Raw genomic sequence first — 25,529 nt, 5'->3', positions numbered from 1 at the left:
ACCATTACAGTAGTTTAAAAGGCTTAAGGAAGCATCTTTGTCACAACAGAAAGGTAGTTTGAAAATTGGGCTGGCGACATAACAAAAAACATAACAGGAAGGGAGCCAACAGCACCCGGGTTTCCCAGGCGGTCACCCATCCAAGTACTAGCCGGGCCCGATGATGCTTAACTTCGGTGATCGGACGAGAACCGGTGTATTCATCATGGTATGGCCGTTGGCGCTCATCTAATGTAGGAGCACGGCAGAATTCGCGTTCGGCTTTTCTCCCAACACACAAAATGTTAGTTTTCGGCCGCATTTGACGAAAGCGCTTCCTTCCGCAACCGCCAGTTCCTCGAGGACGGCGCGGGGAGGCGCGCCCGGCGTCCCAGCAGAGTGACGGCCGAATTGGCGGGCGCACCGCCGCGTGTGTGAGACGCACTGCTGCTCGTTGCACCCCCTGTCATTCGCTGGGCGCGTGCAGCCTTCGACACTAGCGGAGGACGCATCTTGTCCCTGGTGCTCAGCGGAGGGCCTGTGCGGGGTGCGCCAGTGTCGTGCTGGAGGGCCCACTGGTAGCGATGTGGGCTTCCTCGCCTCGCCTCGCCTCACACCAGGTGTCTGCGTAGTTTGCATTCCTATCCCTGTCCCGGTCCCCGTCCCGACTTGTCCCGACTTTGCTCGACTGCCGCTCGCTGCCGCTCGGGTCGTGGTCCATATGACAGCGCAAGCACGACAAACGTCTGCGGGACGAGACGAGACGAGACGAGACGAGACGACTAAGGAATAAATTCGTGGTTACAAATCAAATTTGGAACTCTACACTCCTACACAACAATAGGCGGTACGTATTTCAGAATTCACCTGCCGATTCGTACTGTTTTGTCGTTTTCAAAGTCTTCTTGGCAAACGTGGTTAGCACATTCTCTCTCAAACTGAGTTAATTACTGCATTTTCGTACCATTACAGTAGTTTAAAAGGCTTAAGGAAGCATCTTTGTCACAACAGAAAGGTAGTTTGAAAATTGGGCTGGCGACATAACAAAAAACATAACAGGAAAAGAGCCAACAGCACCCGGGTTTCCCAGGCGGTCACCCATCCAAGTACTAGCCGGGCCCGATGATGCTTAACTTCGGTGATCGGACGAGAACCGGTGTATTCATCATGGTATGGCCGTTGGCGCTCATCTAATGTAGGAGCACGGCAGAATTCGCGCTCGGCTTTTCTCCCAACACACAAAATGTTAGTTTTCGGCCGCATTTGACGAAAGCGCTTCCTTCCGCAACCGCCAGTTCCTCGAGGACGGCGCGGGGAGGCGCGCCCGGCGTCCCAGCAGAGTGACGGCCGAATTGGCGGGCGCACCGCCGCGTGTGTGAGACGCACTGCTGCTCGTTGCACCCCCTGTCATTCGCTGGGCGCGTGCAGCCTTCGACACTAGCGGAGGACGCATCTTGTCCCTGGTGCTCAGCGGAGGGCCTGTGCGGGGTGCGCCAGTGTCGTGCTGGAGGGCCCACTGGTAGCGATGTGGGCTTCCTCGCCTCGCCTCGCCTCACACCAGGTGTCTGCGTAGTTTGCAGTGCATTCGCACCATTCCTATCCCTGTCCCGGTCCCCGTCCCGACTTGTCCCGACTTTGCTCGACTGCCGCTCGCTGCCGCTCGGGTCGTGGTCCATATGACAGCGCAAGCACGACAAACGTCTGCGGGACGAGACGAGACGAGACGAGACGAGACGACTAAGGAATAAATTCGTGGTTACAAATCAAATTTGGAACTCTACACTCCTACACAACAATAGGCGGTACGTATTTCAGAATTCACCTGCCGATTCGTACTGTTTTGTCGTTTTCAAAGTCTTCTTGGCAAACGTGGTTAGCACATTCTCTCTCAAACTGAGTTAATTACTGCATTTTCGTACCATTACAGTAGTTTAAAAGGCTTAAGGAAGCATCTTTGTCACAACAGAAAGGTAGTTTGAAAATTGGGCTGGCGACATAACAAAAAACATAACAGGAAGGGAGCCAACAGCACCCGGGTTTCCCAGGCGGTCACCCATCCAAGTACTAGCCGGGCCCGATGATGCTTAACTTCGGTGATCGGACGAGAACCGGTGTATTCATCATGGTATGGCCGTTGGCGCTCATCTAATGTAGGAGCACGGCAGAATTCGCGTTCGGCTTTTCTCCCAACACACAAAATGTTAGTTTTCGGCCGCATTTGACGAAAGCGCTTCCTTCCGCAACCGCCAGTTCCTCGAGGACGGCGCGGGGAGGCGCGCCCGGCGTCCCAGCAGAGTGACGGCCGAATTGGCGGGCGCACCGCCGCGTGTGTGAGACGCACTGCTGCTCGTTGCACCCCCTGTCATTCGCTGGGCGCGTGCAGCCTTCGACACTAGCGGAGGACGCATCTTGTCCCTGGTGCTCAGCGGAGGGCCTGTGCGGGGTGCGCCAGTGTCGTGCTGGAGGGCCCACTGGTAGCGATGTGGGCTTCCTCGCCTCGCCTCGCCTCACACCAGGTGTCTGCGTAGTTTGCATTCCTATCCCTGTCCCGGTCCCCGTCCCGACTTGTCCCGACTTTGCTCGACTGCCGCTCGCTGCCGCTCGGGTCGTGGTCCATATGACAGCGCAAGCACGACAAACGTCTGCGGGACGAGACGAGACGAGACGAGACGAGACGACTAAGGAATAAATTCGTGGTTACAAATCAAATTTGGAACTCTACACTCCTACACAACAATAGGCGGTACGTATTTCAGAATTCACCTGCCGATTCGTACTGTTTTGTCGTTTTCAAAGTCTTCTTGGCAAACGTGGTTAGCACATTCTCTCTCAAACTGAGTTAATTACTGCATTTTCGTACCATTACAGTAGTTTAAAAGGCTTAAGGAAGCATCTTTGTCACAACAGAAAGGTAGTTTGAAAATTGGGCTGGCGACATAACAAAAAACATAACAGGAAAAGAGCCAACAGCACCCGGATTTCCCAGGCGGTCACCCATCCAAGTACTAGCCGGGCCCGATGATGCTTAACTTCGGTGATCGGACGAGAACCGGTGTATTCATCATGGTATGGCCGTTGGCGCTCATCTAATGTAGGAGCACGGCAGAATTCGCGCTCGGCTTTTCTCCCAACACACAAAATGTTAGTTTTCGGCCGCATTTGACGAAAGCGCTTCCTTCCGCAACCGCCAGTTCCTCGAGGACGGCGCGGGGAGGCGCGCCCGGCGTCCCAGCAGAGTGACGGCCGAATTGGCGGGCGCACCGCCGCGTGTGTGAGACGCACTGCTGCTCGTTGCACCCCCTGTCATTCGCTGGGCGCGTGCAGCCTTCGACACTAGCGGAGGACGCATCTTGTCCCTGGTGCTCAGCGGAGGGCCTGTGCGGGGTGCGCCAGTGTCGTGCTGGAGGGCCCACTGGTAGCGATGTGGGCTTCCTCGCCTCGCCTCGCCTCACACCAGGTGTCTGCGTAGTTTGCAGTGCATTCGCACCATTCCTATCCCTGTCCCGGTCCCCGTCCCGACTTGTCCCGACTTTGCTCGACTGCCGCTCGCTGCCGCTCGGGTCGTGGTCCATATGACAGCGCAAGCACGACAAACGTCTGCGGGACGAGACGAGACGAGACGAGACGAGACGACTAAGGAATAAATTCGTGGTTACAAATCAAATTTGGAACTCTACACTCCTACACAACAATAGGCGGTACGTATTTCAGAATTCACCTGCCGATTCGTACTGTTTTGTCGTTTTCAAAGTCTTCTTGGCAAACGTGGTTAGCACATTCTCTCTCAAACTGAGTTAATTACTGCATTTTCGTACCATTACAGTAGTTTAAAAGGCTTAAGGAAGCATCTTTGTCACAACAGAAAGGTAGTTTGAAAATTGGGCTGGCGACATAACAAAAAACATAACAGGAAGGGAGCCAACAGCACCCGGGTTTCCCAGGCGGTCACCCATCCAAGTACTAGCCGGGCCCGATGATGCTTAACTTCGGTGATCGGACGAGAACCGGTGTATTCATCATGGTATGGCCGTTGGCGCTCATCTAATGTAGGAGCACGGCAGAATTCGCGTTCGGCTTTTCTCCCAACACACAAAATGTTAGTTTTCGGCCGCATTTGACGAAAGCGCTTCCTTCCGCAACCGCCAGTTCCTCGAGGACGGCGCGGGGAGGCGCGCCCGGCGTCCCAGCAGAGTGACGGCCGAATTGGCGGGCGCACCGCCGCGTGTGTGAGACGCACTGCTGCTCGTTGCACCCCCTGTCATTCGCTGGGCGCGTGCAGCCTTCGACACTAGCGGAGGACGCATCTTGTCCCTGGTGCTCAGCGGAGGGCCTGTGCGGGGTGCGCCAGTGTCGTGCTGGAGGGCCCACTGGTAGCGATGTGGGCTTCCTCGCCTCGCCTCGCCTCACACCAGGTGTCTGCGTAGTTTGCATTCCTATCCCTGTCCCGGTCCCCGTCCCGACTTGTCCCGACTTTGCTCGACTGCCGCTCGCTGCCGCTCGGGTCGTGGTCCATATGACAGCGCAAGCACGACAAACGTCTGCGGGACGAGACGAGACGAGACGAGACGAGACGACTAAGGAATAAATTCGTGGTTACAAATCAAATTTGGAACTCTACACTCCTACACAACAATAGGCGGTACGTATTTCAGAATTCACCTGCCGATTCGTACTGTTTTGTCGTTTTCAAAGTCTTCTTGGCAAACGTGGTTAGCACATTCTCTCTCAAACTGAGTTAATTACTGCATTTTCGTACCATTACAGTAGTTTAAAAGGCTTAAGGAAGCATCTTTGTCACAACAGAAAGGTAGTTTGAAAATTGGGCTGGCGACATAACAAAAAACATAACAGGAAAAGAGCCAACAGCACCCGGATTTCCCAGGCGGTCACCCATCCAAGTACTAGCCGGGCCCGATGATGCTTAACTTCGGTGATCGGACGAGAACCGGTGTATTCATCATGGTATGGCCGTTGGCGCTCATCTAATGTAGGAGCACGGCAGAATTCGCGCTCGGCTTTTCTCCCAACACACAAAATGTTAGTTTTCGGCCGCATTTGACGAAAGCGCTTCCTTCCGCAACCGCCAGTTCCTCGAGGACGGCGCGGGGAGGCGCGCCCGGCGTCCCAGCAGAGTGACGGCCGAATTGGCGGGCGCACCGCCGCGTGTGTGAGACGCACTGCTGCTCGTTGCACCCCCTGTCATTCGCTGGGCGCGTGCAGCCTTCGACACTAGCGGAGGACGCATCTTGTCCCTGGTGCTCAGCGGAGGGCCTGTGCGGGGTGCGCCAGTGTCGTGCTGGAGGGCCCACTGGTAGCGATGTGGGCTTCCTCGCCTCGCCTCGCCTCACACCAGGTGTCTGCGTAGTTTGCAGTGCATTCGCACCATTCCTATCCCTGTCCCGGTCCCCGTCCCGACTTGTCCCGACTTTGCTCGACTGCCGCTCGCTGCCGCTCGGGTCGTGGTCCATATGACAGCGCAAGCACGACAAACGTCTGCGGGACGAGACGAGACGAGACGAGACGAGACGACTAAGGAATAAATTCGTGGTTACAAATCAAATTTGGAACTCTACACTCCTACACAACAATAGGCGGTACGTATTTCAGAATTCACCTGCCGATTCGTACTGTTTTGTCGTTTTCAAAGTCTTCTTGGCAAACGTGGTTAGCACATTCTCCCTCAAACTGAGTTAATTACTGCATTTTCGTACCATTACAGTAGTTTAAAAGGCTTAAGGAAGCATCTTTGTCACAACAGAAAGGTAGTTTGAAAATTGGGCTGGCGACATAACAAAAAACATAACAGGAAGGGAGCCAACAGCACCCGGGTTTCCCAGGCGGTCACCCATCCAAGTACTAGCCGGGCCCGATGATGCTTAACTTCGGTGATCGGACGAGAACCGGTGTATTCATCATGGTATGGCCGTTGGCGCTCATCTAATGTAGGAGCACGGCAGAATTCGCGTTCCGCTTTTCTCCCAACACACAAAATGTTAGTTTTCGGCCGCATTTGACGAAAGCGCTTCCTTCCGCAACCGCCAGTTCCTCGAGGACGGCGCGGGGAGGCGCGCCCGGCGTCCCAGCAGAGTGACGGCCGAATTGGCGGGCGCACCGCCGCGTGTGTGAGACGCACTGCTGCTCGTTGCACCCCCTGTCATTCGCTGGGCGCGTGCAGCCTTCGACACTAGCGGAGGACGCATCTTGTCCCTGGTGCTCAGCGGAGGGCCTGTGCGGGGTGCGCCAGTGTCGTGCTGGAGGGCCCACTGGTAGCGATGTGGGCTTCCTCGCCTCGCCTCGCCTCACACCAGGTGTCTGCATAGTTTGCAGTGCATTCGCACCATTCCTATCCCTGTCCCGGTCCCCGTCCCGACTTGTCCCGACTTTGCTCGACTGCCGCTCGCTGCCGCTCGGGTCGTGGTCCATATGACAGCGCAAGCACGACAAACGTCTGCGGGACGAGACGAGACGAGACGAGACGAGACGACTAAGGAATAAATTCGTGGTTACAAATCAAATTTGGAACTCTACACTCCTACACAACAATAGGCGGTACGTATTTCAGAATTCACCTGCCGATTCGTACTGTTTTGTCGTTTTCAAAGTCTTCTTGGCAAACGTGGTTAGCACATTCTCTCTCAAACTGAGTTAATTACTGCATTTTCGTACCATTACAGTAGTTTAAAAGGCTTAAGGAAGCATCTTTGTCACAACAGAAAGGTAGTTTGAAAATTGGGCTGGCGACATAACAAAAAACATAACAGGAAGGGAGCCAACAGCACCCGGGTTTCCCAGGCGGTCACCCATCCAAGTACTAGCCGGGCCCGATGATGCTTAACTTCGGTGATCGGACGAGAACCGGTGTATTCATCATGGTATGGCCGTTGGCGCTCATCTAATGTAGGAGCACGGCAGAATTCGCGTTCGGCTTTTCTCCCAACACACAAAATGTTAGTTTTCGGCCGCATTTGACGAAAGCGCTTCCTTCCGCAACCGCCAGTTCCTCGAGGACGGCGCGGGGAGGCGCGCCCGGCGTCCCAGCAGAGTGACGGCCGAATTGGCGGGCGCACCGCCGCGTGTGTGAGACGCACTGCTGCTCGTTGCACCCCCTGTCATTCGCTGGGCGCGTGCAGCCTTCGACACTAGCGGAGGACGCATCTTGTCCCTGGTGCTCAGCGGAGGGCCTGTGCGGGGTGCGCCAGTGTCGTGCTGGAGGGCCCACTGGTAGCGATGTGGGCTTCCTCGCCTCGCCTCGCCTCACACCAGGTGTCTGCGTAGTTTGCATTCCTATCCCTGTCCCGGTCCCCGTCCCGACTTGTCCCGACTTTGCTCGACTGCCGCTCGCTGCCGCTCGGGTCGTGGTCCATATGACAGCGCAAGCACGACAAACGTCTGCGGGACGAGACGAGACGAGACGAGACGAGACGACTAAGGAATAAATTCGTGGTTACAAATCAAATTTGGAACTCTACACTCCTACACAACAATAGGCGGTACGTATTTCAGAATTCACCTGCCGATTCGTACTGTTTTGTCGTTTTCAAAGTCTTCTTGGCAAACGTGGTTAGCACATTCTCCCTCAAACTGAGTTAATTACTGCATTTTCGTACCATTACAGTAGTTTAAAAGGCTTAAGGAAGCATCTTTGTCACAACAGAAAGGTAGTTTGAAAATTGGGCTGGCGACATAACAAAAAACATAACAGGAAAAGAGCCAACAGCACCCGGATTTCCCAGGCGGTCACCCATCCAAGTACTAGCCGGGCCCGATGATGCTTAACTTCGGTGATCGGACGAGAACCGGTGTATTCATCATGGTATGGCCGTTGGCGCTCATCTAATGTAGGAGCACGGCAGAATTCGCGCTCGGCTTTTCTCCCAACACACAAAATGTTAGTTTTCGGCCGCATTTGACGAAAGCGCTTCCTTCCGCAACCGCCAGTTCCTCGAGGACGGCGCGGGGAGGCGCGCCCGGCGTCCCAGCAGAGTGACGGCCGAATTGGCGGGCGCACCGCCGCGTGTGTGAGACGCACTGCTGCTCGTTGCACCCCCTGTCATTCGCTGGGCGCGTGCAGCCTTCGACACTAGCGGAGGACGCATCTTGTCCCTGGTGCTCAGCGGAGGGCCTGTGCGGGGTGCGCCAGTGTCGTGCTGGAGGGCCCACTGGTAGCGATGTGGGCTTCCTCGCCTCGCCTCGCCTCACACCAGGTGTCTGCGTAGTTTGCATTCCTATCCCTGTCCCGGTCCCCGTCCCGACTTGTCCCGACTTTGCTCGACTGCCGCTCGCTGCCGCTCGGGTCGTGGTCCATATGACAGCGCAAGCACGACAAACGTCTGCGGGACGAGACGAGACGAGACGAGACGAGACGACTAAGGAATAAATTCGTGGTTACAAATCAAATTTGGAACTCTACACTCCTACACAACAATAGGCGGTACGTATTTCAGAATTCACCTGCCGATTCGTACTGTTTTGTCGTTTTCAAAGTCTTCTTGGCAAACGTGGTTAGCACATTCTCCCTCAAACTGAGTTAATTACTGCATTTTCGTACCATTACAGTAGTTTAAAAGGCTTAAGGAAGCATCTTTGTCACAACAGAAAGGTAGTTTGAAAATTGGGCTGGCGACATAACAAAAAACATAACAGGAAGGGAGCCAACAGCACCCGGGTTTCCCAGGCGGTCACCCATCCAAGTACTAGCCGGGCCCGATGATGCTTAACTTCGGTGATCGGACGAGAACCGGTGTATTCATCATGGTATGGCCGTTGGCGCTCATCTAATGTAGGAGCACGGCAGAATTCGCGTTCGGCTTTTCTCCCAACACACAAAATGTTAGTTTTCGGCCGCATTTGACGAAAGCGCTTCCTTCCGCAACCGCCAGTTCCTCGAGGACGGCGCGGGGAGGCGCGCCCGGCGTCCCAGCAGAGTGACGGCCGAATTGGCGGGCGCACCGCCGCGTGTGTGAGACGCACTGCTGCTCGTTGCACCCCCTGTCATTCGCTGGGCGCGTGCAGCCTTCGACACTAGCGGAGGACGCATCTTGTCCCTGGTGCTCAGCGGAGGGCCTGTGCGGGGTGCGCCAGTGTCGTGCTGGAGGGCCCACTGGTAGCGATGTGGGCTTCCTCGCCTCGCCTCGCCTCACACCAGGTGTCTGCATAGTTTGCAGTGCATTCGCACCATTCCTATCCCTGTCCCGGTCCCCGTCCCGACTTGTCCCGACTTTGCTCGACTGCCGCTCGCTGCCGCTCGGGTCGTGGTCCATATGACAGCGCAAGCACGACAAACGTCTGCGGGACGAGACGAGACGAGACGAGACGAGACGACTAAGGAATAAATTCGTGGTTACAAATCAAATTTGGAACTCTACACTCCTACACAACAATAGGCGGTACGTATTTCAGAATTCACCTGCCGATTCGTACTGTTTTGTCGTTTTCAAAGTCTTCTTGGCAAACGTGGTTAGCACATTCTCTCTCAAACTGAGTTAATTACTGCATTTTCGTACCATTACAGTAGTTTAAAAGGCTTAAGGAAGCATCTTTGTCACAACAGAAAGGTAGTTTGAAAATTGGGCTGGCGACATAACAAAAAACATAACAGGAAGGGAGCCAACAGCACCCGGGTTTCCCAGGCGGTCACCCATCCAAGTACTAGCCGGGCCCGATGATGCTTAACTTCGGTGATCGGACGAGAACCGGTGTATTCATCATGGTATGGCCGTTGGCGCTCATCTAATGTAGGAGCACGGCAGAATTCGCGTTCGGCTTTTCTCCCAACACACAAAATGTTAGTTTTCGGCCGCATTTGACGAAAGCGCTTCCTTCCGCAACCGCCAGTTCCTCGAGGACGGCGCGGGGAGGCGCGCCCGGCGTCCCAGCAGAGTGACGGCCGAATTGGCGGGCGCACCGCCGCGTGTGTGAGACGCACTGCTGCTCGTTGCACCCCCTGTCATTCGCTGGGCGCGTGCAGCCTTCGACACTAGCGGAGGACGCATCTTGTCCCTGGTGCTCAGCGGAGGGCCTGTGCGGGGTGCGCCAGTGTCGTGCTGGAGGGCCCACTGGTAGCGATGTGGGCTTCCTCGCCTCGCCTCGCCTCACACCAGGTGTCTGCGTAGTTTGCATTCCTATCCCTGTCCCGGTCCCCGTCCCGACTTGTCCCGACTTTGCTCGACTGCCGCTCGCTGCCGCTCGGGTCGTGGTCCATATGACAGCGCAAGCACGACAAACGTCTGCGGGACGAGACGAGACGAGACGAGACGAGACGACTAAGGAATAAATTCGTGGTTACAAATCAAATTTGGAACTCTACACTCCTACACAACAATAGGCGGTACGTATTTCAGAATTCACCTGCCGATTCGTACTGTTTTGTCGTTTTCAAAGTCTTCTTGGCAAACGTGGTTAGCACATTCTCTCTCAAACTGAGTTAATTACTGCATTTTCGTACCATTACAGTAGTTTAAAAGGCTTAAGGAAGCATCTTTGTCACAACAGAAAGGTAGTTTGAAAATTGGGCTGGCGACATAACAAAAAACATAACAGGAAAAGAGCCAACAGCACCCGGATTTCCCAGGCGGTCACCCATCCAAGTACTAGCCGGGCCCGATGATGCTTAACTTCGGTGATCGGACGAGAACCGGTGTATTCATCATGGTATGGCCGTTGGCGCTCATCTAATGTAGGAGCACGGCAGAATTCGCGCTCGGCTTTTCTCCCAACACACAAAATGTTAGTTTTCGGCCGCATTTGACGAAAGCGCTTCCTTCCGCAACCGCCAGTTCCTCGAGGACGGCGCGGGGAGGCGCGCCCGGCGTCCCAGCAGAGTGACGGCCGAATTGGCGGGCGCACCGCCGCGTGTGTGAGACGCACTGCTGCTCGTTGCACCCCCTGTCATTCGCTGGGCGCGTGCAGCCTTCGACACTAGCGGAGGACGCATCTTGTCCCTGGTGCTCAGCGGAGGGCCTGTGCGGGGTGCGCCAGTGTCGTGCTGGAGGGCCCACTGGTAGCGATGTGGGCTTCCTCGCCTCGCCTCGCCTCACACCAGGTGTCTGCGTAGTTTGCATTCCTATCCCTGTCCCGGTCCCCGTCCCGACTTGTCCCGACTTTGCTCGACTGCCGCTCGCTGCCGCTCGGGTCGTGGTCCATATGACAGCGCAAGCACGACAAACGTCTGCGGGACGAGACGAGACGAGACGAGACGAGACGACTAAGGAATAAATTCGTGGTTACAAATCAAATTTGGAACTCTACACTCCTACACAACAATAGGCGGTACGTATTTCAGAATTCACCTGCCGATTCGTACTGTTTTGTCGTTTTCAAAGTCTTCTTGGCAAACGTGGTTAGCACATTCTCTCTCAAACTGAGTTAATTACTGCATTTTCGTACCATTACAGTAGTTTAAAAGGCTTAAGGAAGCATCTTTGTCACAACAGAAAGGTAGTTTGAAAATTGGGCTGGCGACATAACAAAAAACATAACAGGAAGGGAGCCAACAGCACCCGGGTTTCCCAGGCGGTCACCCATCCAAGTACTAGCCGGGCCCGATGATGCTTAACTTCGGTGATCGGACGAGAACCGGTGTATTCATCATGGTATGGCCGTTGGCGCTCATCTAATGTAGGAGCACGGCAGAATTCGCGTTCGGCTTTTCTCCCAACACACAAAATGTTAGTTTTCGGCCGCATTTGACGAAAGCGCTTCCTTCCGCAACCGCCAGTTCCTCGAGGACGGCGCGGGGAGGCGCGCCCGGCGTCCCAGCAGAGTGACGGCCGAATTGGCGGGCGCACCGCCGCGTGTGTGAGACGCACTGCTGCTCGTTGCACCCCCTGTCATTCGCTGGGCGCGTGCAGCCTTCGACACTAGCGGAGGACGCATCTTGTCCCTGGTGCTCAGCGGAGGGCCTGTGCGGGGTGCGCCAGTGTCGTGCTGGAGGGCCCACTGGTAGCGATGTGGGCTTCCTCGCCTCGCCTCGCCTCACACCAGGTGTCTGCGTAGTTTGCATTCCTATCCCTGTCCCGGTCCCCGTCCCGACTTGTCCCGACTTTGCTCGACTGCCGCTCGCTGCCGCTCGGGTCGTGGTCCATATGACAGCGCAAGCACGACAAACGTCTGCGGGACGAGACGAGACGAGACGAGACGAGACGACTAAGGAATAAATTCGTGGTTACAAATCAAATTTGGAACTCTACACTCCTACACAACAATAGGCGGTACGTATTTCAGAATTCACCTGCCGATTCGTACTGTTTTGTCGTTTTCAAAGTCTTCTTGGCAAACGTGGTTAGCACATTCTCCCTCAAACTGAGTTAATTACTGCATTTTCGTACCATTACAGTAGTTTAAAAGGCTTAAGGAAGCATCTTTGTCACAACAGAAAGGTAGTTTGAAAATTGGGCTGGCGACATAACAAAAAACATAACAGGAAAAGAGCCAACAGCACCCGGATTTCCCAGGCGGTCACCCATCCAAGTACTAGCCGGGCCCGATGATGCTTAACTTCGGTGATCGGACGAGAACCGGTGTATTCATCATGGTATGGCCGTTGGCGCTCATCTAATGTAGGAGCACGGCAGAATTCGCGCTCGGCTTTTCTCCCAACACACAAAATGTTAGTTTTCGGCCGCATTTGACGAAAGCGCTTCCTTCCGCAACCGCCAGTTCCTCGAGGACGGCGCGGGGAGGCGCGCCCGGCGTCCCAGCAGAGTGACGGCCGAATTGGCGGGCGCACCGCCGCGTGTGTGAGACGCACTGCTGCTCGTTGCACCCCCTGTCATTCGCTGGGCGCGTGCAGCCTTCGACACTAGCGGAGGACGCATCTTGTCCCTGGTGCTCAGCGGAGGGCCTGTGCGGGGTGCGCCAGTGTCGTGCTGGAGGGCCCACTGGTAGCGATGTGGGCTTCCTCGCCTCGCCTCGCCTCACACCAGGTGTCTGCGTAGTTTGCATTCCTATCCCTGTCCCGGTCCCCGTCCCGACTTGTCCCGACTTTGCTCGACTGCCGCTCGCTGCCGCTCGGGTCGTGGTCCATATGACAGCGCAAGCACGACAAACGTCTGCGGGACGAGACGAGACGAGACGAGACGAGACGACTAAGGAATAAATTCGTGGTTACAAATCAAATTTGGAACTCTACACTCCTACACAACAATAGGCGGTACGTATTTCAGAATTCACCTGCCGATTCGTACTGTTTTGTCGTTTTCAAAGTCTTCTTGGCAAACGTGGTTAGCACATTCTCCCTCAAACTGAGTTAATTACTGCATTTTCGTACCATTACAGTAGTTTAAAAGGCTTAAGGAAGCATCTTTGTCACAACAGAAAGGTAGTTTGAAAATTGGGCTGGCGACATAACAAAAAACATAACAGGAAGGGAGCCAACAGCACCCGGGTTTCCCAGGCGGTCACCCATCCAAGTACTAGCCGGGCCCGATGATGCTTAACTTCGGTGATCGGACGAGAACCGGTGTATTCATCATGGTATGGCCGTTGGCGCTCATCTAATGTAGGAGCACGGCAGAATTCGCGTTCGGCTTTTCTCCCAACACACAAAATGTTAGTTTTCGGCCGCATTTGACGAAAGCGCTTCCTTCCGCAACCGCCAGTTCCTCGAGGACGGCGCGGGGAGGCGCGCCCGGCGTCCCAGCAGAGTGACGGCCGAATTGGCGGGCGCACCGCCGCGTGTGTGAGACGCACTGCTGCTCGTTGCACCCCCTGTCATTCGCTGGGCGCGTGCAGCCTTCGACACTAGCGGAGGACGCATCTTGTCCCTGGTGCTCAGCGGAGGGCCTGTGCGGGGTGCGCCAGTGTCGTGCTGGAGGGCCCACTGGTAGCGATGTGGGCTTCCTCGCCTCGCCTCGCCTCACACCAGGTGTCTGCATAGTTTGCAGTGCATTCGCACCATTCCTATCCCTGTCCCGGTCCCCGTCCCGACTTGTCCCGACTTTGCTCGACTGCCGCTCGCTGCCGCTCGGGTCGTGGTCCATATGACAGCGCAAGCACGACAAACGTCTGCGGGACGAGACGAGACGAGACGAGACGAGACGACTAAGGAATAAATTCGTGGTTACAAATCAAATTTGGAACTCTACACTCCTACACAACAATAGGCGGTACGTATTTCAGAATTCACCTGCCGATTCGTACTGTTTTGTCGTTTTCAAAGTCTTCTTGGCAAACGTGGTTAGCACATTCTCTCTCAAACTGAGTTAATTACTGCATTTTCGTACCATTACAGTAGTTTAAAAGGCTTAAGGAAGCATCTTTGTCACAACAGAAAGGTAGTTTGAAAATTGGGCTGGCGACATAACAAAAAACATAACAGGAAGGGAGCCAACAGCACCCGGGTTTCCCAGGCGGTCACCCATCCAAGTACTAGCCGGGCCCGATGATGCTTAACTTCGGTGATCGGACGAGAACCGGTGTATTCATCATGGTATGGCCGTTGGCGCTCATCTAATGTAGGAGCACGGCAGAATTCGCGTTCGGCTTTTCTCCCAACACACAAAATGTTAGTTTTCGGCCGCATTTGACGAAAGCGCTTCCTTCCGCAACCGCCAGTTCCTCGAGGACGGCGCGGGGAGGCGCGCCCGGCGTCCCAGCAGAGTGACGGCCGAATTGGCGGGCGCACCGCCGCGTGTGTGAGACGCACTGCTGCTCGTTGCACCCCCTGTCATTCGCTGGGCGCGTGCAGCCTTCGACACTAGCGGAGGACGCATCTTGTCCCTGGTGCTCAGCGGAGGGCCTGTGCGGGGTGCGCCAGTGTCGTGCTGGAGGGCCCACTGGTAGCGATGTGGGCTTCCTCGCCTCGCCTCGCCTCACACCAGGTGTCTGCGTAGTTTGCATTCCTATCCCTGTCCCGGTCCCCGTCCCGACTTGTCCCGACTTTGCTCGACTGCCGCTCGCTGCCGCTCGGGTCGTGGTCCATATGACAGCGCAAGCACGACAAACGTCTGCGGGACGAGACGAGACGAGACGAGACGAGACGACTAAGGAATAAATTCGTGGTTACAAATCAAATTTGGAACTCTACACTCCTACACAACAATAGGCGGTACGTATTTCAGAATTCACCTGCCGATTCGTACTGTTTTGTCGTTTTCAAAGTCTTCTTGGCAAACGTGGTTAGCACATTCTCTCTCAAACTGAGTTAATTACTGCATTTTCGTACCATTACAGTAGTTTAAAAGGCTTAAGGAAGCATCTTTGTCACAACAGAAAGGTAGTTTGAAAATTGGGCTGGCGACATAACAAAAAACATAACAGGAAAAGAGCCAACAGCACCCGGATTTCCCAGGCGGTCACCCATCCAAGTACTAGCCGGGCCCGATGATGCTTAACTTCGGTGATCGGACGAGAACCGGTGTATTCATCATGGTATGGCCGTTGGCGCTCATCTAATGTAGGAGCACGGCAGAATTCGCGCTCGGCTTTTCTCCCAACACACAAAATGTTAGTTTTCGGCCGCATTTGACGAAAGCGCTTCCTTCCGCAACCGCCAGTTCCTCGAGGACGGCGCGGGGAGGCGCGCCCGGCGTCCCAGCAGAGTGACGGCCGAATTGGCGGGCGCACCGCCGCGTGTGTGAGACGCACTGCTGCTCGTTGCACCCCCTGTCATTCGCTGGGCGCGTGCAGCCTTCGACACTAGCGGAGGACGCATCTTGTCCCTGGTGCTCAGCGGAGGGCCTGTGCGGGGTGCGCCAGTGTCGTGCTGGAGGGCCCACTGGTAGCGATGTGGGCTTCCTCGCCTCGCCTCGCCTCACACCAGGTGTCTGCGTAGTTTGCATTCCTATCCCTGTCCCGGTCCCCGTCCCGACTTGTCCCGACTTTGCTCGACTGCCGCTCGCTGCCGCTCGGGTCGTGGTCCATATGACAGCGCAAGCACGACAAACGTCTGCGGGACGAGACGAGACGAGACGAGACGAGACGACTAAGGAATAAATTCGTGGTTACAAATCAAATTTGGAACTCTACACTCCTACACAACAATAGGCGGTACGTATTTCAGAATTCACCTGCCGATTCGTACTGTTTTGTCGTTTTCAAAGTCTTCTTGGCAAACGTGGTTAGCACATTCTCTCTCAAACTGAGTTAATTACTGCATTTTCGTACCATTACAGTAGTTTAAAAGGCTTAAGGAAGCATCTTTGTCACAACAGAAAGGTAGTTTGAAAATTGGGCTGGCGACATAACAAAAAACATAACAGGAAAAGAGCCAACAGCACCCGGATTTCCCAGGCGGTCACCCATCCAAGTACTAGCCGGGCCCGATGATGCTTAACTTCGGTGATCGGACGAGAACCGGTGTATTCATCATGGTATGGCCGTTGGCGCTCATCTAATGTAGGAGCACGGCAGAATTCGCGCTCGGCTTTTCTCCCAACACACAAAATGTTAGTTTTCGGCCGCATTTGACGAAAGCGCTTCCTTCCGCAACCGCCAGTTCCTCGAGGACGGCGCGGGGAGGCGCGCCCGGCGTCCCAGCAGAGTGACGGCCGAATTGGCGGGCGCACCGCCGCGTGTGTGAGACGCACTGCTGCTCGTTGCACCCCCTGTCATTCGCTGGGCGCGTGCAGCCTTCGACACTAGCGGAGGACGCATCTTGTCCCTGGTGCTCAGCGGAGGGCCTGTGCGGGGTGCGCCAGTGTCGTGCTGGAGGGCCCACTGGTAGCGATGTGGGCTTCCTCGCCTCGCCTCGCCTCACACCAGGTGTCTGCGTAGTTTGCAGTGCATTCGCACCATTCCTATCCCTGTCCCGGTCCCCGTCCCGACTTGTCCCGACTTTGCTCGACTGCCGCTCGCTGCCGCTCGGGTCGTGGTCCATATGACAGCGCAAGCACGACAAACGTCTGCGGGACGAGACGAGACGAGACGAGACGAGACGACTAAGGAATAAATTCGTGGTTACAAATCAAATTTGGAACTCTACACTCCTACACAACAATAGGCGGTACGTATTTCAGAATTCACCTGCCGATTCGTACTGTTTTGTCGTTTTCAAAGTCTTCTTGGCAAACGTGGTTAGCACATTCTCCCTCAAACTGAGTTAATTACTGCATTTTCGTACCATTACAGTAGTTTAAAAGGCTTAAGGAAGCATCTTTGTCACAACAGAAAGGTAGTTTGAAAATTGGGCTGGCGACATAACAAAAAACATAACAGGAAGGGAGCCAACAGCACCCGGGTTTCCCAGGCGGTCACCCATCCAAGTACTAGCCGGGCCCGATGATGCTTAACTTCGGTGATCGGACGAGAACCGGTGTATTCATCATGGTATGGCCGTTGGCGCTCATCTAATGTAGGAGCACGGCAGAATTCGCGTTCCGCTTTTCTCCCAACACACAAAATGTTAGTTTTCGGCCGCATTTGACGAAAGCGCTTCCTTCCGCAACCGCCAGTTCCTCGAGGACGGCGCGGGGAGGCGCGCCCGGCGTCCCAGCAGAGTGACGGCCGAATTGGCGGGCGCACCGCCGCGTGTGTGAGACGCACTGCTGCTCGTTGCACCCCCTGTCATTCGCTGGGCGCGTGCAGCCTTCGACACTAGCGGAGGACGCATCTTGTCCCTGGTGCTCAGCGGAGGGCCTGTGCGGGGTGCGCCAGTGTCGTGCTGGAGGGCCCACTGGTAGCGATGTGGGCTTCCTCGCCTCGCCTCGCCTCACACCAGGTGTCTGCATAGTTTGCAGTGCATTCGCACCATTCCTATCCCTGTCCCTGTCCCCGTCCCGACTTGTCCCGACTTTGCTCGACTGCCGCTCGCTGCCGCTCGGGTCGTGGTCCATATGACAGCGCAAGCACGACAAACGTCTGCGGGACGAGACGAGACGAGACGACTAAGGAATAAATTCGTGGTTACAAATCAAATTTGGAACTCTACACTCCTACACAACAATAGGCGGTACGTATTTCAGAATTCACCTGCCGATTCGTACTGTTTTGTCGTTTTCAAAGTCTTCTTGGCAAACGTGGTTAGCACATTCTCCCTCAAACTGAGTTAATTACTGCATTTTCGTACCATTACAGTAGTTTAAAAGGCTTAAGGAAGCATCTTTGTCACAACAGAAAGGTAGTTTGAAAATTGGGCTGGCGACATAACAAAAAACATAACAGGAAGGGAGCCAACAGCACCCGGGTTTCCCAGGCGGTCACCCATCCAAGTACTAGCCGGGCCCGATGATGCTTAACTTCGGTGATCGGACGAGAACCGGTGTATTCATCATGGTATGGCGGTTGGCGCTCATCTAATGTAGGAGCACGGCAGAATTCGCGTTCGGCTTTTCTCCCAACACACAAAATGTTAGTTTTCGGCCGCATTTGACGAAAGCGCTTCCTTCCGCAACCGCCAGTTCCTCGAGGACGGCGCGGGGAGGCGCGCCCGGCGTCCCAGCAGAATGACGGCCGAATTGGCGGGCGCACCGCCGCGTGTGTGAGACGCACTGCTGCTCGTTGCACCCCCTGTCATTCGCTGGGCGCGTGCAGCCTTCGACACTAGCGGAGGACGCATCTTGTCCCTGGTGCTCAGCGGAGGGCCTGTGCGGGGTGCGCCAGTGTCGTGCTGGAGGGCCCACTGGTAGCGATGTGGGCTTCCTCGCCTCGCCTCGCCTCGCCTCGCCTCACACCAGGTGTCTGCGTAGTTTGCAGTGCATTCGCACCATTCCTATCCCTGTCCCTGTCCCCGTCCCGACTTGTCCCGACTTTGCTCGACTGCCGCTCGCTGCCGCTCGGGTCGTGGTCCATATGACAGCGCAAGCACGACAAACGTCTGCGGGACGAGACGAGACGAGACGAGACGAGACGACTAAGGAATAAATTCGTGGTTACAAATCAAATTTGGAACTCTACACTCCTACACAACAATAGGCGGTACGTATTTCAGAATTCACCTGCCGATTCGTACTGTTTTGTCGTTTTCAAAGTCTTCTTGGCAAACGTGGTTAGCACATTCTCCTTCAAACTGAGTTAATTACTGCATTTTCGTACCATTACAGTAGTTTAAAAGGCTTAAGGAAGCATCTTTGTCACAACAGAAAGGTAGTTTGAAAATTGGGCTGGCGACATAACAAAAAACATAACAGGAAGGGAGCCAACAGCACCCGGGTTTCCCAGGCGGTCACCCATCCAAGTACTAGCCGGGCCCGATGATGCTTAACTTCGGTGATCGGACGAGAACCGGTGTATTCATCATGGTATGGCCGTTGGCGCTCATCTAATGTAGGAGCACGGCAGAATTCGCGTTTCGCTTTTCTCCCAACACACAAAATGTTAGTTTTCGGCCGCATTTGACGAAAGCGCTTCCTTCCGCAACCGCCAGTTCCTCGAGGACGGCGCGGGGAGGCGCGCCCGGCGTCCCAGCAGAGTGACGGCCGAATTGGCGGGCGCACCGCCGCGTGTGTGAGACGCACTGCTGCTCGTTGCACCCCCTGTCATTCGCTGGGCGCGTGCAGCCTTCGACACTAGCGGAGGACGCATCTTGTCCCTGGTGCTCAGCGGAGGGCCTGTGCGGGGTGCGCCAGTGTCGTGCTGGAGGGCCCACTGGTAGCGATGTGGGCTTCCTCGCCTCGCCTCGCCTCACACCAGGTGTCTGCGTAGTTTGCAGTGCATTCGCACCATTCCTATCCCTGTCCCTGTCCCCGTCCCGACTTGTCCCGACTTTGCTCGACTGCCGCTCGCTGCCGCTCGGGTCGTGGTCCATATGACAGCTATCTTCTTGGCAAACGTGGTTAGCACATTCTCCTTCAAACTGAGTTAATTACTGCATTTTCGTACCATTACAGTAGTTTAAAAGGCTTAAGGAAGCATCTTTGTCACAACAGAAAGGTAGTTTGATAATTGGGCTGGCGACATAACAAAAAAAAAAAAAAAACAGGAATGGAGCCGACAGCACCCGGGTTTCCCAGGCGGTCACCCATCCAAGTACTAGCCGGGCCCGATGATGCTTAACTTCGGTGATCGGACGAGAACCGGTGTATTCATCATGGTATGGCCGTTGGCGCTCATCTAATGTAGGAGCACGGCAGAATTCGCGTTCCGCTTTTCTCCCAACACACAAAATGTTAGTTTTCGGCCGCATTTGACGAAAGCGCTTCCTTCCGCAACCGCCAGTTCCTCGAGGACGGCGCGGGGAGGCGCGCCCGGCGTCCCAGCAGAGTGACGGCCGAATTGGCGGGCGCACCGCCGCGTGTGTGAGACGCACTGCTGCTCGTTGCACCCCCTGTCATTCGCTGGGCGCGTGCAGCCTTCGACACTAGCGGAGGACGCATCTTGTCCCTGGTGCTCAGCGGAGGGCCTGTGCGGGGTGCGCCAGTGTCGTGCTGGAGGGCCCACTGGTAGCGATGTGGGCTTCCTCGCCTCGCCTCGCCTCACACCAGGTGTCTGCGTAGTTTGCAGTGCATTCGCACCATTCCTATCCCTGTCCCTGTCCCCGTCCCGACTTGTCCCGACTTTGCTCGACTGCCGCTCGCTGCCGCTCGGGTCGTGGTCCATATGACAGCGCAAGCACGACAAACGTCTGCGGGACGAGACGAGACGAGACGAGACGAGACGACTAAGGAATAAATTCGTGGTTACAAATCAAATTTGGAACTCTACACTCCTACACAACAATAGGCGGTACGTATTTCAGAATTCACCTGCCGATTCGTACTGTTTTGTCGTTTTCAAAGTCTTCTTGGCAAACGTGGTTAGCACATTCTCCCTCAAACTGAGTTAATTACTGCATTTTCGTACCATTACAGTAGTTTAAAAGGCTTAAGGAAGCATCTTTGTCACAACAGAAAGGTAGTTTGAAAATTGGGCTGGCGACATAACAAAAAAAAAAAAACAACAGGAATGGAGCCAACAGCACCCGGGTTTCCCAGGCGGTCACCCATCCAAGTACTAGCCGGGCCCGATGATGCTTAACTTCGGTGATCGGACGAGAACCGGTGTATTCATCATGGTATGGCCGTTGGCGCTCATCTAATGTAGGAGCACGGCAGAATTCGCGTTCCGCTTTTCTCCCAACACACAAAATGTTATTTTCGGCCGCATTTGACGAAAGCGCTTCCTTCCGCAACCGCCAGTTCCTCGAGGACGGCGCGGGGAGGCGCGCCCGGCGTCCCAGCAGAGTGACGGCCGAATTGGCGGGCGCACCGCCGCGTGTGTGAGACGCACTGCTGCTCGTTGCACCCCCTGTCATTCGCTGGGCGCGTGCAGCCTTCGACACTAGCGGAGGACGCATCTTGTCCCTGGTGCTCAGCGGAGGGCCTGTGCGGGGTGCGCCAGTGTCGTGCTGGAGGGCCCACTGGTAGCGATGTGGGCTTCCTCGCCTCGCCTCGCCTCACACCAGGTGTCTGCGTAGTTTGTAGTGCATTCGCACCATTCCTATCCCTGTCCCTGTCCCCGTCCCGACTTGTCCCGACTTTGCTCGACTGCCGCTCGCTGCCGCTCGGGTCGTGGTCCATATGACAGCTATCTTCTTGGCAAACGTGGTTAGCACATTCTCCTTCAAACTGAGTTAATTACTGCATTTTCGTACCATTACAGTAGTTTAAAAGGCTTAAGGAAGCATCTTTGTCACAACAGAAAGGTAGTTTGATAATTGGGCTGGCGACATAACAAAAAAAAAAAAAAACAGGAATGGAGCAAACAGCACCCGGGTTTCCCAGGCGGTCACCCATCCAAGTACTAGCCGGGCCCGATGATGCTTAACTTCGGTGATCGGACGAGAACCGGTGTATTCATCATGGTATGGCCGTTGGCGCTCATCTAATGTAGGAGCACGGCAGAATTCGCGTTCCGCTTTTCTCCCAACACACAAAATGTTAGTTTTCGGCCGCATTTGACGAAAGCGCTTCCTTCCGCAACCGCCAGTTCCTCGAGGACGGCGCGGGGAGGCGCGCCCGGCGTCCCAGCAGAGTGACGGCCGAATTGGCGGGCGCACCGCCGCGTGTGTGAGACGCACTGCTGCTCGTTGCACCCCCTGTCATTCGCTGGGCGCGTGCAGCCTTCGACACTAGCGGAGGACGCATCTTGTCCCTGGTGCTCAGCGGAGGGCCTGTGCGGGGTGCGCCAGTGTCGTGCTGGAGGGCCCACTGGTAGCGATGTGGGCTTCCTCGCCTCGCCTCGCCTCACACCAGGTGTCTGCGTAGTTTGCAGTGCATTCGCACCATTCCTATCCCTGTCCCTGTCCCCGTCCCGACTTGTCCCGACTTTGCTCGACTGCCGCTCGCTGCCGCTCGGGTCGTGGTCCATATGACAGCGCAAGCACGACAAACGTCTGCGGGACGAGACGAGACGAGACGACTAAGGAATAAATTCGTGGTTACAAATCAAATTTGGAACTCTACACTCCTACACAACAATAGGCGGTACGTATTTCAGAATTCACCTGCCGATTCGTACTGCTTTGTCGTTTTCACAAGTCTTCTTGGCAAACGTGGTTAGCACATTCTCCCTCAAACTGAGTTAATTACTGCATTTTCGTACCATTACAGTAGTTTAAAAGGCTTAAGGAAGCATCTTTGTCACAACAGAAAGGTAGTTTGAAAATTGGGCTGGCGACATAACAAAAAACATAACAGGAAGGGAGCCAACAGCTCCCGGGTTTCCCAGGCGGTCACCCATCCAAGTACTAGCCGGGCCCGATGATGCTTAACTTCGGTGATCGGACGAGAACCGGTGTATTCATCATGGTATGGCCGTTGGCGCTCATCTAATGTAGGAGCACGGCAGAATTCGCGTTCGGCTTTTCTCCCAACACACAAAATGTTAGTTTTCGGCCGCATTTGACGAAAGCGCTTCCTTCCGCAACCGCCAGTTCCTCGAGGACGGCGCGGGGAGGCGCGCCCGGCGTCCCAGCAGAGTGACGGCCGAATTGGCGGGCGCACCGCCGCGTGTGTGAGACGCACTGCTGCTCGTTGCACCCCCTGTCATTCGCTGGGCGCGTGCAGCCTTCGACACTAGCGGAGGACGCATCTTGTCCCTGGTGCTCAGCGGAGGGCCTGTGCGGGGTGCGCCAGTGTCGTGCTGGAGGGCCCACTGGTAGCGATGTGGGCTTCCTCGCCTCGCCTCGCCTCACACCAGGTGTCTGCGTAGTTTGCAGTGCATTCGCACTATTCCTATCCCTGTCCCTGTCCCCGTCCCGACTTGTCCCGACTTTGCTCGACTGCCGCTCGCTGCCGCTCGGGTCGTGGTCCATATGACAGCGCAAGCACGACAAACGTCTGCGGGACGAGACGAGACGAGACGAGACGAGACGACTAAGGAATAAATTCGTGGTTACAAATCAAATTTGGAACTCTACACTCCTACACAACAATAGGCGGTACGTATTTCAGAATTCACCTGCCGATTCGTACTGTTTTGTCGTTTTCAAAGTCTTCTTGGCAAACGTGGTTAGCACATTCTCCTTCAAACTGAGTTAATTACTGCATTTTCGTACCATTACAGTAGTTTAAAAGGCTTAAGGAAGCATCTTTGTCACAACAGAAAGGTAGTTTGAAAATTGGGCTGGCGACATAACAAAAAAAAAAAAAACAACAGGAATGGAGCCAACAGCACCCGGGTTTCCCAGGCGGTCACCCATCCAAGTACTAGCCGGGCCCGATGATGCTTAACTTCGGTGATCGGACGAGAACCGGTGTATTCATCATGGTATGGCCGTTGGCGCTCATCTAATGTAGGAGCACGGCAGAATTCGCGTTCGGCTTTTCTCCCAACACACAAAATGTTATTTTCGGCCGCATTTGACGAAAGCGCTTCCTTCCGCAACCGCCAGTTCCTCGAGGACGGCGCGGGGAGGCGCGCCCGGCGTCCCAGCAGAGTGACGGCCGAATTGGCGGGCGCACCGCCGCGTGTGTGAGACGCACTGCTGCTCGTTGCACCCCCTGTCATTCGCTGGGCGCGTGCAGCCTTCGACACTAGCGGAGGACGCATCTTGTCCCTGGTGCTCAGCGGAGGGCCTGTGCGGGGTGCGCCAGTGTCGTGCTGGAGGGCCCACTGGTAGCGATGTGGGCTTCCTCGCCTCGCCTCGCCTCACACCAGGTGTCTGCGTAGTTTGTAGTGCATTCGCACCATTCCTATCCCTGTCCCTGTCCCCGTCCCGACTTGTCCCGACTTTGCTCGACTGCCGCTCGCTGCCGCTCGGGTCGTGGTCCATATGACAGCTATCTTCTTGGCAAACGTGGTTAGCACATTCTCCTTCAAACTGAGTTAATTACTGCATTTTCGTACCATTACAGTAGTTTAAAAGGCTTAAGGAAGCATCTTTGTCACAACAGAAAGGTAGTTTGATAATTGGGCTGGCGACATAACAAAAAAAAAAAAAAAACAGGAATGGAGCAAACAGCACCCGGGTTTCCCAGGCGGTCACCCATCCAAGTACTAGCCGGGCCCGATGATGCTTAACTTCGGTGATCGGACGAGAACCGGTGTATTCATCATGGTATGGCCGTTGGCGCTCATCTAATGTAGGAGCACGGCAGAATTCGCGTTCCGCTTTTCTCCCAACACACAAAATGTTAGTTTTCGGCCGCATTTGACGAAAGCGCTTCCTTCCGCAACCGCCAGTTCCTCGAGGACGGCGCGGGGAGGCGCGCCCGGCGTCCCAGCAGAGTGACGGCCGAATTGGCGGGCGCACCGCCGCGTGTGTGAGACGCACTGCTGCTCGTTGCACCCCCTGTCATTCGCTGGGCGCGTGCAGCCTTCGACACTAGCGGAGGACGCATCTTGTCCCTGGTGCTCAGCGGAGGGCCTGTGCGGGGTGCGCCAGTGTCGTGCTGGAGGGCCCACTGGTAGCGATGTGGGCTTCCTCGCCTCGCCTCGCCTCACACCAGGTGTCTGCGTAGTTTGCAGTGCATTCGCACCATTCCTATCCCTGTCCCTGTCCCCGTCCCGACTTGTCCCGACTTTGCTCGACTGCCGCTCGCTGCCGCTCGGGTCGTGGTCCATATGACAGCGCAAGCACGACAAACGTCTGCGGGACGAGACGAGACGAGACGACTAAGGAATAAATTCGTGGTTACAAATCAAATTTGGAACTCTACACTCCTACACAACAATAGGCGGTACGTATTTCAGAATTCACCTGCCGATTCGTACTGCTTTGTCGTTTTCACAAGTCTTCTTGGCAAACGTGGTTAGCACATTCTCCCTCAAACTGAGTTAATTACTGCATTTTCGTACCATTACAGTAGTTTAAAAGGCTTAAGGAAGCATCTTTGTCACAACAGAAAGGTAGTTTGAAAATTGGGCTGGCGACATAACAAAAAACATAACAGGAAGGGAGCCAACAGCTCCCGGGTTTCCCAGGCGGTCACCCATCCAAGTACTAGCCGGGCCCGATGATGCTTAACTTCGGTGATCGGACGAGAACCGGTGTATTCATCATGGTATGGCCGTTGGCGCTCATCTAATGTAGGAGCACGGCAGAATTCGCGTTCGGCTTTTCTCCCAACACACAAAATGTTAGTTTTCGGCCGCATTTGACGAAAGCGCTTCCTTCCGCAACCGCCAGTTCCTCGAGGACGGCGCGGGGAGGCGCGCCCGGCGTCCCAGCAGAGTGACGGCCGAATTGGCGGGCG

The 25,529-nt window shown here is 55.3% G+C and overlaps 28 non-coding genes across 28 annotated transcripts; all 28 read right to left on the bottom strand.

Annotated features, from left to right (window-relative positions):
- Nucleotides 1-103: 103 nt before the first annotated feature.
- LOC126140651 (5S ribosomal RNA) lies at nucleotides 104-222 on the bottom strand. The gene has a single exon (XR_007529187.1). It is a non-coding gene; the product is annotated as a 5S ribosomal RNA (ribosomal RNA).
- An 822-nt stretch (nucleotides 223-1,044) lies between these two features.
- On the bottom strand, nucleotides 1,045-1,163 carry LOC126140637 (5S ribosomal RNA). The gene has a single exon (XR_007529175.1). It is a non-coding gene; the product is annotated as a 5S ribosomal RNA (ribosomal RNA).
- An 836-nt stretch (nucleotides 1,164-1,999) lies between these two features.
- On the bottom strand, nucleotides 2,000-2,118 carry LOC126140625 (5S ribosomal RNA). Its single transcript, XR_007529164.1, has one exon. It is a non-coding gene; the product is annotated as a 5S ribosomal RNA (ribosomal RNA).
- Nucleotides 2,119-2,940: 822 nt separating this feature from the next.
- LOC126140430 (5S ribosomal RNA) lies at nucleotides 2,941-3,059 on the bottom strand. The gene has a single exon (XR_007528987.1). It is a non-coding gene; the product is annotated as a 5S ribosomal RNA (ribosomal RNA).
- An 836-nt stretch (nucleotides 3,060-3,895) lies between these two features.
- On the bottom strand, nucleotides 3,896-4,014 carry LOC126140613 (5S ribosomal RNA). The gene has a single exon (XR_007529153.1). It is a non-coding gene; the product is annotated as a 5S ribosomal RNA (ribosomal RNA).
- Nucleotides 4,015-4,836: 822 nt separating this feature from the next.
- LOC126140418 (5S ribosomal RNA) lies at nucleotides 4,837-4,955 on the bottom strand. Its single transcript, XR_007528976.1, has one exon. It is a non-coding gene; the product is annotated as a 5S ribosomal RNA (ribosomal RNA).
- An 836-nt stretch (nucleotides 4,956-5,791) lies between these two features.
- LOC126140601 (5S ribosomal RNA) lies at nucleotides 5,792-5,910 on the bottom strand. The gene has a single exon (XR_007529142.1). It is a non-coding gene; the product is annotated as a 5S ribosomal RNA (ribosomal RNA).
- Nucleotides 5,911-6,746: 836 nt separating this feature from the next.
- Nucleotides 6,747-6,865, bottom strand: LOC126140589 (5S ribosomal RNA). The gene has a single exon (XR_007529131.1). It is a non-coding gene; the product is annotated as a 5S ribosomal RNA (ribosomal RNA).
- An 822-nt stretch (nucleotides 6,866-7,687) lies between these two features.
- LOC126140376 (5S ribosomal RNA) lies at nucleotides 7,688-7,806 on the bottom strand. The gene has a single exon (XR_007528939.1). It is a non-coding gene; the product is annotated as a 5S ribosomal RNA (ribosomal RNA).
- An 822-nt stretch (nucleotides 7,807-8,628) lies between these two features.
- Nucleotides 8,629-8,747, bottom strand: LOC126140577 (5S ribosomal RNA). The gene has a single exon (XR_007529120.1). It is a non-coding gene; the product is annotated as a 5S ribosomal RNA (ribosomal RNA).
- Nucleotides 8,748-9,583: 836 nt separating this feature from the next.
- LOC126140564 (5S ribosomal RNA) lies at nucleotides 9,584-9,702 on the bottom strand. The gene has a single exon (XR_007529109.1). It is a non-coding gene; the product is annotated as a 5S ribosomal RNA (ribosomal RNA).
- An 822-nt stretch (nucleotides 9,703-10,524) lies between these two features.
- LOC126140889 (5S ribosomal RNA) lies at nucleotides 10,525-10,643 on the bottom strand. The gene has a single exon (XR_007529403.1). It is a non-coding gene; the product is annotated as a 5S ribosomal RNA (ribosomal RNA).
- Nucleotides 10,644-11,465: 822 nt separating this feature from the next.
- Nucleotides 11,466-11,584, bottom strand: LOC126140552 (5S ribosomal RNA). Its single transcript, XR_007529098.1, has one exon. It is a non-coding gene; the product is annotated as a 5S ribosomal RNA (ribosomal RNA).
- Nucleotides 11,585-12,406: 822 nt separating this feature from the next.
- LOC126140767 (5S ribosomal RNA) lies at nucleotides 12,407-12,525 on the bottom strand. The gene has a single exon (XR_007529292.1). It is a non-coding gene; the product is annotated as a 5S ribosomal RNA (ribosomal RNA).
- An 822-nt stretch (nucleotides 12,526-13,347) lies between these two features.
- LOC126140540 (5S ribosomal RNA) lies at nucleotides 13,348-13,466 on the bottom strand. The gene has a single exon (XR_007529087.1). It is a non-coding gene; the product is annotated as a 5S ribosomal RNA (ribosomal RNA).
- An 836-nt stretch (nucleotides 13,467-14,302) lies between these two features.
- On the bottom strand, nucleotides 14,303-14,421 carry LOC126140528 (5S ribosomal RNA). The gene has a single exon (XR_007529076.1). It is a non-coding gene; the product is annotated as a 5S ribosomal RNA (ribosomal RNA).
- Nucleotides 14,422-15,243: 822 nt separating this feature from the next.
- LOC126140644 (5S ribosomal RNA) lies at nucleotides 15,244-15,362 on the bottom strand. Its single transcript, XR_007529181.1, has one exon. It is a non-coding gene; the product is annotated as a 5S ribosomal RNA (ribosomal RNA).
- An 822-nt stretch (nucleotides 15,363-16,184) lies between these two features.
- On the bottom strand, nucleotides 16,185-16,303 carry LOC126140521 (5S ribosomal RNA). Its single transcript, XR_007529070.1, has one exon. It is a non-coding gene; the product is annotated as a 5S ribosomal RNA (ribosomal RNA).
- An 836-nt stretch (nucleotides 16,304-17,139) lies between these two features.
- On the bottom strand, nucleotides 17,140-17,258 carry LOC126140514 (5S ribosomal RNA). The gene has a single exon (XR_007529064.1). It is a non-coding gene; the product is annotated as a 5S ribosomal RNA (ribosomal RNA).
- An 826-nt stretch (nucleotides 17,259-18,084) lies between these two features.
- LOC126140950 (5S ribosomal RNA) lies at nucleotides 18,085-18,203 on the bottom strand. Its single transcript, XR_007529457.1, has one exon. It is a non-coding gene; the product is annotated as a 5S ribosomal RNA (ribosomal RNA).
- Nucleotides 18,204-19,049: 846 nt separating this feature from the next.
- On the bottom strand, nucleotides 19,050-19,168 carry LOC126140502 (5S ribosomal RNA). The gene has a single exon (XR_007529053.1). It is a non-coding gene; the product is annotated as a 5S ribosomal RNA (ribosomal RNA).
- A 672-nt stretch (nucleotides 19,169-19,840) lies between these two features.
- On the bottom strand, nucleotides 19,841-19,959 carry LOC126140860 (5S ribosomal RNA). The gene has a single exon (XR_007529376.1). It is a non-coding gene; the product is annotated as a 5S ribosomal RNA (ribosomal RNA).
- An 841-nt stretch (nucleotides 19,960-20,800) lies between these two features.
- LOC126140490 (5S ribosomal RNA) lies at nucleotides 20,801-20,919 on the bottom strand. The gene has a single exon (XR_007529042.1). It is a non-coding gene; the product is annotated as a 5S ribosomal RNA (ribosomal RNA).
- Nucleotides 20,920-21,589: 670 nt separating this feature from the next.
- LOC126140906 (5S ribosomal RNA) lies at nucleotides 21,590-21,708 on the bottom strand. Its single transcript, XR_007529417.1, has one exon. It is a non-coding gene; the product is annotated as a 5S ribosomal RNA (ribosomal RNA).
- An 827-nt stretch (nucleotides 21,709-22,535) lies between these two features.
- Nucleotides 22,536-22,654, bottom strand: LOC126140812 (5S ribosomal RNA). The gene has a single exon (XR_007529333.1). It is a non-coding gene; the product is annotated as a 5S ribosomal RNA (ribosomal RNA).
- Nucleotides 22,655-23,496: 842 nt separating this feature from the next.
- Nucleotides 23,497-23,615, bottom strand: LOC126140478 (5S ribosomal RNA). Its single transcript, XR_007529031.1, has one exon. It is a non-coding gene; the product is annotated as a 5S ribosomal RNA (ribosomal RNA).
- Nucleotides 23,616-24,286: 671 nt separating this feature from the next.
- On the bottom strand, nucleotides 24,287-24,405 carry LOC126140905 (5S ribosomal RNA). The gene has a single exon (XR_007529416.1). It is a non-coding gene; the product is annotated as a 5S ribosomal RNA (ribosomal RNA).
- Nucleotides 24,406-25,232: 827 nt separating this feature from the next.
- Nucleotides 25,233-25,351, bottom strand: LOC126140811 (5S ribosomal RNA). Its single transcript, XR_007529332.1, has one exon. It is a non-coding gene; the product is annotated as a 5S ribosomal RNA (ribosomal RNA).
- Between the last annotated feature and the right edge of the window lie 178 nt (nucleotides 25,352-25,529).

The sequence above is a fragment of the Schistocerca cancellata genome, unplaced genomic scaffold, assembly GCF_023864275.1.
Source record: "Schistocerca cancellata isolate TAMUIC-IGC-003103 unplaced genomic scaffold, iqSchCanc2.1 HiC_scaffold_705, whole genome shotgun sequence".
In the NCBI taxonomy this organism is placed as follows: Eukaryota; Metazoa; Arthropoda; class Insecta; order Orthoptera; family Acrididae; genus Schistocerca; species Schistocerca cancellata.
This window is presented reverse-complemented; position numbering and strand designations above follow the sequence as displayed.